The sequence below is a fragment of the Bubalus bubalis genome, chromosome 5, assembly GCF_019923935.1.
Source record: "Bubalus bubalis isolate 160015118507 breed Murrah chromosome 5, NDDB_SH_1, whole genome shotgun sequence".
Taxonomy (NCBI): domain Eukaryota; kingdom Metazoa; phylum Chordata; class Mammalia; order Artiodactyla; family Bovidae; genus Bubalus; species Bubalus bubalis.
In genome coordinates, this window is record NC_059161.1 from 112,621,189 (window position 1) to 112,633,611 (window position 12,423).

The following is a 12,423-nucleotide window of genomic DNA, read 5'->3' on the forward strand; positions in this document are numbered from 1 at the left end:
GAACACTCAACTGAGCTTTCAGTCATCAAAAAAACCATTTTGCTGACATCGTATTTTAACACTGCAAGCTCTTGCAGCAACCACAGTAAGGTTTTCTTTTGAACCCCAAGGATAAGCAGGTCTTCAACAATTCTTTACAAGAGAATCAACTTGAAGCACATTTATTTTCTAAATGAGCTGTGTGTTCTCAAAATCCATCCCCATTTTTTCATATTTCTCTAGAGTCTTTCTCAAAATTCAGTTTTAAGTATCAGAGTCTTAGAAACAGGGTCTGGGTGGGGAAATTTTGTCATTGAGTGGTATAAAGGAGGACTCTAAGTGACCTGGCCCTGTCCTCTTTTGGAGCAGTGTGCATGGTTTGCTTAAACCGGAAAGTCCTTGTAAGAAGGCAGTGGGTGGTACCAGCAGGATCTTTGTAGAGAGGTGGCGGGTGATTTGGTCCAGGCCCTGCTAAAGTGGTGGGGACAAGAGGAGAACTTGGGACTCAAGTGTCAAAGTTGACGTTTTCTCTGCTAAGGAAAGACCCCAGAAGGTGAGGCATGGTTTGCAAAGAGGCATTGAAGGAAAATGATGAGTGCCCTGTAGAGGCAAGATGGAGGGCAGGGGTAGGTGGCGAGTTATGGGTAAGCAAGACGATTTTGGGTTCTAGACCTGGGCCATTGCCACCTGGCTGCATGGTGAGTCAGCCCACAGCTTTGACAAACAACGACGTACAGCAGCTCCTTGGGTTTCATGATTAGCTTTATTTTTAGTGGAGTGCCTCCTGCCCCCACACCAGGTTCCTTGTTGTCAGGGAGGGTTCATTTATTATTTTATACAGGAAAGTCTATTTTTAAGATATATTTCCTCCTTAACTGTCCTCAGTGGTGCCAGGGGACCCTATTTTTAAGAACGAGAAGGAGATAATGCATCAAACCTACCATGAACCACAAACATCTTTGCTCACAGAGACTCCTGGGAGCATCATGACACTTGTTACCTAAACACCTGCCTTTTTGTTCGATATTTCACAAACTGACTTAATACCTATTTCATAGAGTATGAGAATGACATTTTTACTCAAGAGAACCACAGAGCCAGTTCCAATTCATTATGAAACCTTCTCAGTTGAGGAGAAAGAAGCAGGTTATCAACAGGTCAGAAATCTGGGCAGCAAAGCCCCACTTCCATGCTTGAAAAAGGGCACCACCCAAAACAAGTTGAAGTCAACATCGTCCTCCTGGCTTCTGGTGAATGGAAGTGAGTTCAGGAGATGCCAGCCACCCTCCCGACCCTGTCATAGTTTAGAGAACCCATCTGATGGGTCCTCAGTCATTCATCCCACAAGTGATTACTGAAAGGAGCTAATGTAGGTCCCACACTGCTCCATGCTGATCGGTGAGCTAAACACGGTGAAGAGACGGTCACATTTAATCTTCACATTTAATCCTCATAACTGTGCAAGATTTACTTTTTTATCTCCATTTCACAGAAGAAAAAAACTGAGGTTTTTCAGAGAGCAAGTAAACATCCAAAGGCCACACAGCTAGTAAAATAATGGAGATGGAATTCCCTGGAGGTCCAGTGCTAAGACTCTGTGCCCCCTCTGTCTGGGGTCCGGATTTGATGCTGCGACAAAAATCCAAGATCCCATGTGTCGGAACTAAGACCCGGCACACCCAAATAAATAAATAAACAGACATTTTTTTAAAGAAAGAGTTCTAGCTGAGACCTACTTGATTTCAGATTGTGCACCGTGAATCTTCTGTGGCCTGGATGGCTCGGGAAGGGAGGCCGCTGTCCCATGACAAAATACTAAATGGATTATGACAATAGACGGTCATGAAACAAATCTGTATCACACCACCAGTCTATGCCAAGTATTATGTTAGATGCTAAGAATAAAGTATGAGCAAGACATGAACTTTACCCTCTGAAGTGCACAAACCAGTAAACAGGAAATTACAGCAAGGGGATGTGACAGAGTGAGGCACCGATGTATACGGGCGAGGAGAGTGGCAGCAGGTAAGACTTCCTGGAGGAAGCAGATTAAGGTAATAACTGAAAAGTCAAGTAAGACTCAGCCTAGAACATTTGGTGAAGGGTCTAGAGAACAAAAAATGACACTCCTAAAAGTGCCAAGGAACACCTACACCTACGTAAGGAAGAATAAAAAGACTGAATGGTGACAGAGAGAAAGACATGGCAGTGACAAGTATGAGGGGAAAGCATGCTCTTGGCAATGAGAACACCTGCAGTGCAGGGCAGTTAGTAAGAATGGAAGCTGGAGGGACCGTGCTGCGTGCGTGCATGCGTGCTAAGTCATTTCAGTTAAGTCTGACTCTCAGACCCCGTGGAGTGTAGCCTGCCAGGCAATGATAACACCTGCAATGGAGGGCAGTTAGTAACAATGAAAGCTGAAGGGACAGAGTTGAGGGTCATGAAAACCAGACCAGAATCTGGCTGCAGGAGAAAGGAATTCGAGGTGGTGTTAAAGGTAGTGGCATGGTGAGTCAAGATGTTCTAGAAGGACGCATTTGATAGGGCTAAGTAGGATGGAGTGAGCAGGAGCAGGCGAGGAGGCTGACAAGGCAGCAGCTGTGCCCTGCAGAGCCATACTGGGGCCTCGGTACAAAGGAAAAAATCAGTATTACTGATCCTAACTGTATTTAAATTTTTTATTTCTTATAATAATTTTTGCATTGATTTTGATGGTCAGAAATGTTACATTCAGGGAATGTTAATCAGAGAGAGCTATCTCAGAGGTCCACAGCTCAACACCAAGACCTGGCTCTACCCAACTGCCTGCTGATTCCACGGCTGGAAATCTCAGGCTGAACAAATAGTGAGACAGGAACACAATCCCACCCATCAAAAAAAAAAGAAATATTACATTCAGATTTGTTTAGCTTGAGTACTGAGTCTGGGGGCAGCCCTTAGGCTTTGGCCCCATGTGAACTGAGTGAAGCCAGTTGTACAGTCAAATGCTCGATCACTGATCTCCACCCCCAACAGTCCAGTTATGAAGAGTTGAACTAGGGTCATGAGTGTGGAGGTGAAGAGGAAACAAGAAATATAAGATATGTTTTGAAGAAAGAGTCAACATGATTTTATGACTCAGAGGAGATGGAAAGCGGTTGGGGGCAAAGATCCAAAAAAATGCTTAGATTGCTTGCTTCTATAATAGGGAAAATGGTGAGTTTAAGTACATAGGTAAGAGGTTGGAAGAAAATTTCACTCTTGGTTGTGCTCAGATGGAGAGACGGCAGAGCAACAAGGGGAAGGTTCCCTTGGTGGCTGCATGACAGAAGACAGGAAAGGATAAAGGTGGATCTATAAACATCAAGGATCTAGTTAGTTACAGTGTAGAGTCAGTGAAAATGAAAGTTAAAATAAAAAGAGAAAGGGTCAGAAATGGCTCTGCCACACCATCCAGCAGTTCTATTTCTGTGTACTTATCCAAAGAAAACAAAAGCACTCATCTGAAAAGATATGTACCTCCCAATGTTTACTACCACATTATTTACAATAACCAAGATAGGAAAGCAACTTAACTGTACACTGATGGATGAATGGATAAGAATTATACACACACACACACATATACATACACTGGAATATTATTCAGTAGTAGAAAAAGAATGGAATCTTGCCATTTGCAACAACAGGAATGGACCCAAAGGATATTTGCTGATTGCAACAAGTCAGAGAAATACAAATACTGTGTGATTCTACTTATATGTGGGGTCTAAAAAAATAAATGACACACAACAAGTAAGCAGTAACAGAACAGAAAGAAACTCACAGACGCAGAAAACAAACTGGTGGTCGCCAGAGGGGCGCGAGAGGTGAGTGAGGTAAGCGAAGGGGACTCAGAGCAGTTATCAGATAACAAGTCAGGAGAATGTAAAGTACAGCCGAGGGAATACAGTCCACACATTGAAATAAATTTATATGGGGATGGTTATTAGACTTACTGTGGTGACCTTTTCATGTGTAATGTATAAAAATATCTAATCACTATGTTTACTTGAAATTAGCATAATTTCGTAATTCAATTATACTTCAATTTTGAAAAAACCGGGTCTGTAGAGTCTCAGGCCATTGGGAGGAGAAATGAAGGGGAAATAACAAAGAAGGGTCAGTTGAAGACACGGGACGAAAAACACCAAAGTGTTCAGTGAAAAGGGCAGAGCTTCAGAAAGTGGACACTAAGAAGAGGGTGGTATCCAGGCAGCCTTAAATGGCCATGTGCTCCTGCCCTGCTCTGGGGCCATCTGTGATGAGCACCCTACCCCAACCCCAGTAATCCTTGTGGAGGCTTCAGAGGACATGAGCCTGCAACCTAAGTGCTTCACTTTTCTGATCCTGGAAAGAAATAGCATGAAGTTCTGAAGTCTGGAATCTACTAGGATGACAGACACACACGCGTTCCTGCTCCAAGATAAACCACCCCTGACACCGCCAGCATAGCGACCACCGCCCCCTTCTGAAGTCAGGGCTTCATCTACTGTATTATGTCACTCTCACCCCCTATGCTTCTATCAGGGACCTGTCTCTCCTCCCCACTCACCCAGTTCTCTCCCTATGGCCGATCTTCACCCACCTCCCAGCCCTGCCAAACCTCACAGCATTGCTTCTGCTCAGAGTCTTCCTCCCCTCTGCCCCCAAAGATCTCTACAATTAGGAAAAAGGGAAAAGGGAAGTAGATTTTCAACACTAAATCAAAAACAGATGGAGGCTGCGTGTCTATAGGAGTTCGTTTCTGTCTTGAGCCAAGCAGCCTTAATTGTCCAAGTGTTTGCTCCTCAAACCCTTCCGGATCTTTCTTGTGTGTGTGTGTTACAAAAAATTCTGTCAGAGTAAATCTGTCTTTTCTTTAACCAACTACACAATCCTGGGCTTTAGCCTTAGTACCATACCATAAGCATACAAGACACATAAATACTTCTAGATGCTGCAACTTAAAAAAAAATGTGTATTTCCAGAGGCAAAGCTGACTTAACACTGAATGGATGGGTAAGGGAATCTACAATCCACAGGAGTAAATCTGTATCATTCTAGGCCAGCATTGATATTCATACACTCCAGTAAGAAGATGAGAGACTGGAAATCAGGAAGCCTGGGTTTGAGTCCTGCTCTGGGCTTCCCTGGTGGCTCAACTGGTAAAGAATTTGCCTGCAACGCAGGAGACCTGGGTTCAATTCCTGAGCTGGGAAGATCCCCTGGAGAAGGGAACGACTATCCACTCCAGTATTCTGGCCTGGCGAATTCCATGGACTGTATAGTCCATGGGGTTGTAAAGAGTTGGACACTACTGAGCGACTTTCATTTTTACTTTCTGGTCCATATAATCAAAGCTATGATTTTTCCAGGAATTATGTATGGATATGAGAGTTGGACCATAAAGAAGGCTCAGTGCTGAAGAACTGATGCTTTCAAACTGTGATGCTGGAGAAGACTCTTGAGAGTTGCTTGGACTGCAAGGAGATCAAACCAGTCAATCCTAAAGGGAATCAATCCTGAATATTCATTGGAAGGACAGAAGCCAAAGCTGAAGCTCACTCCAGTACCTTGGCCACCTGATGTGAAGAGTTGACTCAGTGGAAAAGACACCCATGCTGGGAAAGATTGAAGACAGGAGGAGAAGGCGACAACAGAGGATGAGATGGTTGGATGGCATTACCATGAGTTTGAGCAAACTCCAGGAGATGGTGAAGGACAGGAAGCCTGGAGTGCTGCACCCATGGGGTTGCAAAGAGTTGGACACGGCTTAGTGACTGAACAATGACTGCCCCTAAGGAGCTGGTTAGTCTCCAGCCTGTTTCTTAACCTCCTTAAGCCTCTGTTTCCTGAGGACACTGGCCCCAATGATCGCCAAGTTCCTTTGCAAATACAAGTCTCATTTTTGCTGATCCCTCCACATTCTTTCTCCTGACCTTGTGACGGACAACCTTCATTTGATAAATAACGACTCCAGGGTGGGAAAGCCTAGAGCACCAAAATTCGTCATCGTTTAGATTCATGCCAGGCCACGTCCCCTTCAAATGCATTAACACCTTCAAGTCGTTTGTCTTCATTCTTCCCTGGAATATGCTCACACACCATTTTGCCCCCACATCCCCTGTTTTTTCAGTAGAGAAAAATGCGGTTAGGAAGTACCTAGCTGCTGAGCTGTCCAGGGCTCTCACATACTAGGTGCAAATTTGCGCAGTAAGTGGGGAATTTCTCATCCTAAACCCTTTCACTTTGTTGCAGGCAGATGCCCCCTGAAGCCAGCCTGACCAACTCCACAGACATCTCATTGTGTCTGAGACTCCTCTTCTTCAGAGGATGTCAGACCAGCCAGCACCTCTTTTTACTCACAGAGAAGTGCTTTCAGCCGCCCTGGGGAGGGGTTTGGGGCAAACTGTATCTGGCCCTCAGAAAAACACTGGGGCTCCTCTGCTTCAGGGGGACACGTGGGACCTGCTCCCTGGAGAAGGGAAGGAGGCAACACGGAAACGCCCCCCACCTTCGGCTCTCCCACCAGAGGAGAGGGGGCCAGGGTGGTGTAGCCGCAGGAGAGGCAGGAACAGACAAAATAGGAAACTCTCAAAGGGCAATTTAATTTTAGATTCAAGGCCAGGAAATTGTTTTGAAAACAATAAGAGCGATGGGCTTGGGTCTTGGCAAAAGGGCAGGTCGGACCACTGCAGACTGCTGAGAGAGAAACGAATCTAAAGCACATAAAGAGCAGAGACGGGACTGTCAGATTCCGTTCTCCATGAGAATCTGTGCTTAGCCTCCAAACGGGCCACCTGGACCACAGCTGAAGCCACCTTGAGATGCCCCCCGCCCTGGGGCTGCAGATCAAGTCAGGGGAGGGGGACAGTGACCAAGGGTGAAGCGCCTCACACCAGTCTGAGACCACAGTTCGCTCCACGCAAAAGACATTCTCTTGCTGAGAGGTAGCGGGTGAGATCCTGTGTTATCCATCAACTTCTACTCATTAACGGGAACCCTGAGACTCCCAGTGGCTCCATGGGGTGCCAGCCTCAGGCATCCAGCCCAGAGCTTGGAGGTGAAGGGTGGGCCTGACTCAGAGCCTCCTCAGAAATGGGGAGAACCTCCCATGGAGAAAAACCTGGACAGGAATTTCAATTTGCTCAGAGGTCTACAAAATGGAGTTCTGTGTTCTTTTTTTTCCCCCTAAACCAAGGAGGGTAAATTCACCATGAATAAAGCATACAGATACATCAGTTCAGTTCTCACTCAGTCTCGTCCAACCCCATGGACTGCAGCATACCAGGCCTCCCTGTCCATCACCAACTCCCAGAGCTTACTCAAACTCATGTCCATGAAGTTGGTGATGCCATCCAACCATCTCATCCTCTGTCATCCCCTTCTCCTCTAGCCTTCAATCTTCAACCATACGGATGCACGAGTTGGCATAAATTCTTATCCATCCCCACATTTCTTAAAAAGGGTCAAGATGGGGACTTCCGAAGGAATTCCCTGGTGGCCCAGTGGTTAAGGTTCTACTTCCACTGCAGGGAGTCTGAGCTCAATTTCTGGTCGGGGAACTAAGATCCCGAGTGCTGTGTAGCAAGGCCAAAAATAAATTAAATTTTTTTAAATTTTATTTTTAAAAAGATGGGGACTTCCCTGGTGGTCCAGTGGTGAAGACTTCACTTATCAATGGAGGGGTGCAGGTTTGATCCCTGGTCAGGAAGCTAAGATCCCACATGCCTCATGGCCAAAAACCCAAAACATAAAGCAGAAGCAATATTGTAACAAATTCAATAAAGACTTTTAAAATGCTCCACATAAAAAAAAAATCTTAAAAAAATATGATCAAGATGCACTTAATGATAAGGACTGTCCCAAGCCAGCAGCCGGAAGATCCAGACCACACTCCAGCTTTTACCAGCCTGTAAACTTGGGCAACTTCATTTACTCTCTTAGGACCTGAATTTCCTGATGCTGGGAGACGGTCTCAAGGTTATGGTCTGGCTCTGAAATTCTCTAGCTTGTGCTGACTGAACCCCATGTCTTAGAAAATCCCCACTTTCTAAGATGCTAGAAAAATCTCTTTTTTCCTTCACTTCTTCTGACTATCACTAAGAGTTATGGTTATAGATTATTTCTTAAACATCATGTTCCAGTAACCTCCCCGGAGGTAAAGCCAACACCACCCCAAGCAACGAGAAAAAAAAAAAATGCTTTCTGGTTTCCATTTACATTCTAAATTTCTTTTTCTGTCTTCTCATTTCTCTAATCCAGGAGAAGGAAATGGCAACCCACTCCAGTATTCTTGCCTGGAGAATGCCGTGGACAGAGGAGCCTGGTGGGCTGCTGTCCATAGGGTGGCACAGAGTTGGACACGACTGAAGCGAATTAGCAGCAGCAGCATCAGCGTTTCTCTAATCAGGGATTCCTTATCCATTGCTCTCCAGGATCCCCAGAAAGAAGGAAAAGGTGTGTATGCTAAGCTTCATAGAAATAAGAATCAGCCCTTCCCAACTTCCCAGAACTACAGGGACAACACAGACTTCCCTGTGAACACATCCTAAGGCATGTGGGGTGGAGGTGAAGAGTGCGAACAGCAAAGGCTAAGAAGAGAATTGCTTCCCAAGGAAGCCCAATTAAACTGCAATTACTCGAGATAAGAGAACCAAGTCTGTTTACACAATGGGGCTGTAAACCACCAGCCCATTACAAGAGAACTTTGATCTGGGGGCAGGGGAGCTATTTCTGATCCAGGGTAGAGAGGAAGCAAGGAGGTTTCTCAATAAGAGAAATATGAATGGCTCCACTCAACCCAAAGCCCCATCTTGTTCTGGCCGCAGCCTTGTAAGGACAAAATCAGTGGAATCACGTCCATCTCCCTGGGTCCATCTCACACAATCGAAAAGTCCAGAGAAAAACAGAGAAGAGATGGTAAACACAGGGAAAGGGAATTAACTGAGGTCATATTTCTGGCTGGTGTCACAACGACTTGACATGGTAAATTATACCCTGTGCCTGTTTTACAGATGAGAATACTGAGGTTCGGAGGAAGTCATGTGCCCAAGGTCACGTGGCTAAGGAGTAATAAATAGACCAGAATTTAACTCAGGTCTTTCTGACTCCAAAGCCTGAGTGTTTTCCATGTTATTGGATTGCCCAAAAAGTTCCTTCCAGTTTGTTCATAAGCTGTTATGGAAAAACCTGAAAGAACTTTCTGGTCAACCCAATGTGTGGCCAGGCTATGTTCCACAGCAGTCTGGCCCAAGCCAGGAGGCTCAGGGCCTTCCATGTGGTCTGACACTCTGAACAGTCACCCTTGCCTGGCATTTTACCATAGAGTAAGTCCCCTACATAGGAACCTTCAAGTTGTGAACTTTCAAAGACACAAATGTACATTCCATCATCATCAGGCATGAGTGACATTACAGCTTGCTCCCCCCGACCCTGTCTCCTATTGCAGTCTACTCCCTCCTCTCCATCCTCCAGGTAGTAACTCTTCCTGTCTGTTCACTTGATGCCAGCCCTCGGATGCCAGCTGTTGTATGGTACTGCTGTACTTTCCAGGGTACTGCACTGTAAGATTAAAAATGTTTTCTTTTTTGTGTTTGTGTTTTATGTATTAATTGTATGAGAAGTGTTATAAACCTATTACAACACAGTACCACAGAGTGGATTGTGTTAGTTGGGTACCTGGGCTAACTTTGTTGGAGTTACACATAAATTGGACTTACAAACGCGCTCTCAGAACGGAACTCATTCATATGTAGGGGACTTACTGCATTCCCAAAGGCCTGAGCTCCGAGAGGAGGTGTGTGGGCAGTTGTCTATTCCTTCCCTCTGAACAGTTCAAGGTGCTTCCTAAGCGAGAGTGACCCAAGGACCTCCTCCACACACTGGTGAGGGAGCCAAGGACAGGGACATGCTTGGTCCAAACCAGGGGCAACCTGCCCCGCCCATTCCTGCCCTGCCCCCAGCCCTGAAAGCTCAGCAATGTGAAGGGGAGGATGACGCAGGAGAGGACCAGGGGTGCGAGGGACTTCCAGGCGCAAGGCAGCAAGTTCTCCAACCAGCATAACAGGAAGGAGTGCTTCCTCCTGCTGGATGAAAGGGTCCCTGACACACAGCCCATATAAGTACCTGCAAACGTCACCCCCTCCCACACAATGGCCAGACAACTTCCAGAAGTGTTGTTTCCCTGCCTCCCCCGCTGTGACATCACTTCTTTCATGAAGGTCTCCCAGGAGGCTGACCTTCCAAAGGGGAGAACTTGTGTCCTGCTTTGCTCAAAGGGACCCCGAGGCAGATAATGTATGTTTTGCATACAATGGCCCTTACCCGAGAGATGGGATGAATTTTGCAACTGTTGCTGTGATTATTTTAAGCCTTCTCCTGGTACAGCAAATAATCAAATCATACTAATGCCAGCTCCAATTCTCAATCAAGGACTCTGAGACTGAGTGGTCTTTGAGGGTCTAGAAAATATTTGTGTCTTGGTTTAGAAGATTGTTTCTTAGACAACTAAAGCAGTCTGTTTAGCAGAAGCCCTCGTTTCTGCTGAATATAGTCTCACTTTTTTTTTTTTTCTTTTTTAAGATTTCCCTTTCAAACACAAGGAGTTACACTCAGTACCAGGCTTCCCAGGTGGTTCAGTGGTAAAGAATCTTCCTGCCAATGCAGGAGATGCGGGTTCAATCCCTGGGTCAGAAAGATACCCTGAAGAAGGAAATGGCAATCCACCCCAGTATTCTTGCTTGGAGAATCCCAAGGACAGAGGAGCCTGGAAGCTACAATCCCTGGTCAGACACAAATTAGCAACTAAACAACACATGGTACTACCCTTCCTTCAACCCCGATCTTGTGTCCTTTCTAGAGCACGTCTTCTCAACCTTGGTGCTGCTGACAGTTGCGGCTAGGCAATTCTTTGTCGTGGGGAATTGTACTGTGCAGTGTACAATGCTTAGTTGCAACCCAGACCTCTCTCCTCTGGATGCCAGCAACATCCCCACTCCCCAAATTCTGACCATCAAAAACATCACCAACAAAATCACCCCTAGATTTAAAAAATCCACTGGTTTTCCTTTTACCCTCAAACTTCCCATTCTGGGATAGCTTCTCTTCCTGGTGGCCCAGGCTAACTAATGCAGAGACCAGGGCGCCAGGCAGGAGGACTTGGTTGATTGGATTAAGTACAACTGGTTGAGCTTCAGACGACAAGACTCCAACAGAACTGAGAAGACTCAGGTGCCTGGGAAAGACTCTCGTCTGGGAAAGTTCATGAAGCTGGGCTCACTCCTCCAGGAGACCTGATTGGGACTGAAAGTTTGAGGTTTGCTAGTTTTTCTGCTAATGCCCAGAGCTTATATTCTATAGGTGATTTACAAATTCTTTCACTGTCATTATAGCCCAGCCCGAAGTTGAAGGTTATCTGTCAGAACGAGTTCACTGAACTTGGGCTTGGATCCATCAACTTTATTTATCTAATTTTTTAAATAACGAAGACATAGACGAAGAAGGCAGAGGACTTCCTGGTTGTTCAGTGGTTCTGAGAAATTTGCCCAACTAGCTCCAGTGGTGGAGAAACTGAGCCCCAGAAAGAAGTTGTGAGCCTAAGTACTGTAACAATAACATAGCAATTCGCTTATGTAACTTTCTACTTTTACCCAAGCAACTCTGAAATATCGTATTGAAAAGAATCCCAAGGGTTGATAATGTTTTTCAGATATGGCTGTTGGGGGTGGGGATAAATGAGTTCTTTGTTTTGAAACCAGTGGAAACAATTCAAAATGCATTAAAAATACCAAGTGTATTCAGTTGAGGGTGGGGTCTTTAGTTGAAAAGACACACTTAGAGTTGTTTTTTAGGTTTTTTTCAATCTCATACAATTTCCAGATGCCCTGTCTAGCATAACTTAATGTTATACCTGCAACTTATGTACTTGTACTGCGATTTATTTCAGTGCCTAAAATATACTAAACACAAATTTGCATGGCATTGCTAAACAAGTTATTAATCTTATTTAACTGGATTACAATATTGGCAAAGAGAATTAACGTAAGCTGCTTTTAAATCCACTTTTCCAAGTCAATGACACAGTGTGCCCTGGAATCACAGTATCCTTATTTAACTAATCTTTACACTATCATCTTTAAGAAAGATTTAGTATCATTTGTGCTGACCTTAGATGATAACTTCTTCGTAAGAAGCAGAAGCAGTCTTTTCCCTGGCCAAGTCTCCAGCCATATGGACCTTAACAAGTCCCTCAGCAATTTCTACTAAGCAGAATGGAGTGATTTTTGGTCTGAACTTGGGTGTGTGTGTTTTAAATATATATTTCTGATGTAAATTGTACTCTAAACATTTCCCTGATTCTAATTTTTTAAATATAGTGAATGGTGTTTATATGGAAACAGAAGCCACTTAAAAAAGAAGAAATATGTGTCACAGAACAGTCAG

The 12,423-nt window shown here is 44.9% G+C and overlaps 1 protein-coding gene across 3 annotated transcripts in view; it reads right to left on the bottom strand.

The window, feature by feature from the left end:
• Positions 1 to 12,423, bottom strand: part of ETS1 (ETS proto-oncogene 1, transcription factor) — a 138,739-nt gene that overhangs the window by 110,739 nt on the left and 15,577 nt on the right. The window contains exon 1 of one of the 3 annotated variants that reach the window (XM_044943561.2): positions 1,716 to 1,831. The exons of the other annotated variants lie outside the window; for them this stretch is intronic. The gene's annotated coding sequence lies outside the window, so the exon portion shown is untranslated. Of the gene's footprint in view, positions 1 to 1,715; positions 1,832 to 12,423 lie in introns of those variants that run through there. 3 annotated transcript variants of the gene reach the window in all.